This window comes from Pollachius pollachius, assembly GCF_949987615.1.
Source record: "Pollachius pollachius genome assembly, chromosome: 3".
Taxonomy (NCBI): Eukaryota; Metazoa; Chordata; class Actinopteri; order Gadiformes; family Gadidae; genus Pollachius; species Pollachius pollachius.
Window position 1 is genome coordinate 30,683,955 of NC_136936.1, and position 4,467 is coordinate 30,688,421.

Here is a 4,467-nt window from a genome sequence, read left to right on the forward strand (position 1 = left end):
AAATTTTCTTTACATCCCGACAGCAACAATAAATTAAATGCTCTGACAGAAATAGAAAAACAATCCGGTATCTGTGGCGTGTCTGTAATAAGGTCATCTAATTTTGTATGATCAATTTTGCATCTGTATGCGTTATTCATGACAGATACAGTGAGAGCATAGGGACTGAGCCCTAAAAGTACACGCTTCCACCTCAACCTCTAGGTCCAGCTCCACCTCTCCACCTCCACCTCTAGGTCCAGCTCCACCTCTAGGTTCAGCTCCACCTCTCCAGCTCCACCTCTAGGTCCAGCTCTAGGTCCAGCTCCACCTCTCCAGCTCCACCTCTAGGTCCAGCTCCACCTCTAGGTCCAGCTCTAGGTCCAGCTCCGCCTCTAGCTCCAGCCTCACCTCTAGGTCCAGCTCCACCTCTAGGTCCAGCTCCACCTCTCCAGCTCCAACTCTAGGTCCAGCTCCACCTCTAGGTCCAGCTCCACCTCTCCAGCTCCAACTCTAGGTCCAGCTCCACCTCTAGGTCAAGCTCCACCTCTCCAGCTCCAACTCTAGGTCCAGCTCTAGGTTCAGCTCCACCTCAAGCTCCACCTCTAGGTCCAGCTCCACCTCTAGGTCCAGCTCCACCTCTCCAGCTCCACCTCTAGGTCCAGCTCCACCTCTAGGTCAAGCTCCACCTCTCCAGGTCCAACTCTAGGTCCAGCTCTAGGTCCAGCTCCAACTCTAGGTCCAGCTCTAGGTCCAGCTCCAACTCTAGGTCCAGCTCTAGGTTCAGCTCCACCTCAAGCTCCACCTTTAGGTCCAGCTCCACCTCTAGGTCCAGCTCCACCTCTAGGTCAAGCTCCACCTCTCCAGGTCCAACTCTAGGTCCAGCTCTAGGTCCAGCTCCAACTCTAGGTCCAGCTCTAGGTCCAGCTCCAACTCTAGGTCCAGCTCTAGGTTCAGCTCCACCTCAAGCTCCACCTTTAGGTCCAGCTCCACCTCTAGGTCCAGCTCCACCTCTCTAGCTCCAACTCTAGGTCCAGCTCTAGGTCCAGCTCCACCTCTAGCTCCACCTCTAGGTCCAGCTCCACCTCTAGGTCCAGCTCTAGGTCCAGCTCCACCTCTAGGTCCAGCTCCACCTCTAGGTCCATTACCCTAACCTTAACCCCTTAACCTACCATAACACCTAAACATAACACTAAACCTACCATAACCCAAACCTTAACTCCTTAACCTACAATAACACCTAACCCTAACAAATAACCCTACCATAACCCTCACCCCTTAACTCCTATACCTTACCATAACCCTAACCTTAACCCCTAAACTACCATAACACTAACATTAACCCCTTAACCTAACCATAACCCTAACCGTAACCCCTAACCTACCATAACCCTAACCTTAACCCTTAACCTACCATAACCCTAACCCCTTAACCTACCATAACAACTAAATCTACCATAACCATAATCCTTAACCTACCATAACAAAACCCATTTATCTGGACTAGGTCCAGAGAGGTGAAGCGGGACTAGGTCCAGAGAGGTGGAGCTGGACTAGGTCCAGAGAGGTGGAGCTGGACTAGGTCCAGAGAGGTGGAGCTGAACTAGGTCTAGAGAGGTGAAGCTGAACTAGGTCCAGAGAGGTGAAGCTGGACTAGGTCCAGAGAGGTGGAGCTGGACTAGGCCCAGAGAGGTGAAGCTGAACTAGGTCCAGAGAGGTGGAGCTGGACTAGGTCCAGAGAGGTGGAGCTGGACTAGGTCAAGCTCCGCTCATTTGGCTCTGCAGTGAGAACCACTTGCAATTTTTTTATTTGGCCCTAAGGAAATGATTAGATGGCTTACCTGTCTGTCTACTACGTGTCTGTCTACTCCCCGGCTACCCGTGCACACTCCATTTATTGCGCATGACCAGTGAGTCTTCCACTGGGAAGCAGACCTATTGCTAAAGCTAGCGAGCTAGTCACTTGTTTTGGAAGAGTAGCTTTGGAGGAAGATTTGAAGGGAGAGGTGAAACATGTATATTCTATATGTATGATGCATGTGTGTGGTTAATGGACTACATTAATATAGTGCTTTTCAGACCTGCTGTGGCCACAAAGTGCTTTGCAGTTATTGCCTGGCATTCGCCCCCATACACACATTCATTACCTATATTTGATGTCTGTATAAAGTATATATGTATATATAATATAGATGTATGGGTGGTGTTCAGAGTGATATTCTTGTTATCAGGACTTTGAACTGCAGAGTGCTTGTTGCTGTGGTGATTTCTCATTGCTAGGTGGGTTACCAAGCAACCGGCAAATCATTGATTGTCTATCTCTCTGTCTATATGTTTGTCTGTCTATCTATCTATCTATCTATCTATCTATCTATCTATCTATCTATCTATCTATCTATCTATCTATCTATCTGTCTATCTGTCTGTCTGTCTGTCTGTCTGTCTGTCTGTCTGTCTGTCTGTTTGTCTGTCCCTCTGTCTATCACTCTAACTATCCATCTGTCTTTCTGTCCATCTGTCCTCTCTATCTCTCTCTCACACATAGTCTTTGTGTGTGTGTATGGAGAGAATGAGAGAAAGAGAGTGTGTTTGTGTGTGTGTGCAAGATGGAGAGAGCGAGGGGAGAGCGAGAGATCGATTTCATTGTTTGCTTGGTCACATGACTGATTATGGTGATCTGACCTTTAAGAACACACACACAAACACACACAAACACACACAGACACATACACATACATACACACACACAAACACACACTTACACACACACACACACACACACACACACACACACACACACACACATAAATCACATCCGTGATAGCACTCAAATGTTCCTGTTCATCCAGCTGTTTAGCCCTGTTACATACGACCCCGTTATATACGACCCCGTTACATACGACCCCGGAATATACGACATGTTACATACGTCCCTGTTATATATGACCCCGTTACATACGACCCCGTTACACACAACCCTGTTACACAGGACACCGTTACACAGGACCCTGTTAGACACAACCCCGTTACACACAATCCCATTACATATGACCCCGTTCTTTAGCTCCACCTGGAGAGCAAGTTTATGGGCGTTGGAGCAGAGAGACAGAAAGTGTCCCCTGAATTTCAATCACTGGCCCTTGGTTCCAGTGATTGAAATTGATTATTGGCCGAGCAGACGTCATCCATTCTTATCCAAGTTTTGATTCCAACATCGGGAATGTAAACAGATTTTATTTGTCAAATTCAAAAACTAATCCAGGCCAATACTGAGAGAATAGTGCACACTTTTATCACTAGTAGGCTGGACTATAACAGTGCTCTCCCTTCTGGTCCAGCCAGAGAAACCTTAGATCCACTCCACCTTCTCAAGAGGAACCATAGATCAACTCAACCTTCTCGAAACATCTCCTGGTGTTGGCCAGGAGCAGCAGACACATAAAGCCTGCTTTACTGAAATCATGGCATCTGCTCTTAGTTTGAGGATTACTGTAATATGAAGAGTAATTTATTGGTCCCTAATAACTAAATGTTCACGCTCCTGACTCCATTTCTGAGATGTTTTTACGGTAAGATGTGTACCTACTAGGTTCCTGAGGGCCTCTGGTACCTCCCACTGTCAGCCCCCCTCCCCAGCCCTGGAACCACTCTCCCTGAGACCCTGGGGGTGGCAAAGAGGGTATCTCTAAAATAACACCTTTAACACACCTATTAAGCCTTGCTTTAATGTTGTGAGGTTTCTTTTAGTTGTATTGTTATGATTGCGTTTCCGCTTTTGTTATTAGTTTTATTATATTATATTTATTCATTTTCATATGTTGTTTCATAACTCATGTTCTTCTTAACCTTACTCCTATTTCCACTTTTGTGTTCAGTTGCATTTGATGTATAACTTAAAGTGCTTTAAAAATAAAATGTGATAGATTGAATGAAGTGTATATTACATTTGAGTTCATTGAGTTTCAGCAACACGGTTTTAAACTGGCTTTTGGCGCCCCCCATTGGTCACATCAACATATGGTCTTCTTCTTCTTCTTCTTCTTCTTCTTCTTCTTCTTCTTCTTCTTCTTCTTCTTCTTCTTCTTCTTCTTCTTCTTCTTCTTCTTCTTCTTCTTCTTCTTCTTCTTCTTCTTCTTCTTCTTCTTCTTCTTCTTCTTCTTCTTCGTACTAAAATAGTTATAGCAACAGTCAAGGTTATAGTATTATCACTTATATTCCAATAGGTATCAGGCCTATTATCATTATTATTGATAACATTGTTATTATTATGTATATTTTTTACATAACCAAATGATCATGATGAACAACATTATTATTAGTATTATCATTATTATTAATAATAATGACATACCTATTATTATATTTATGGTGATTATTTGATTATAATCTGCGTGAGTTTCCCACGGACGGTGGTTCTGACAGGCCCCCACTCCTTGACCACGCCCCTATTAATCGGCCACGCCCCCGTCATCGGCCACGCCCCTTGGT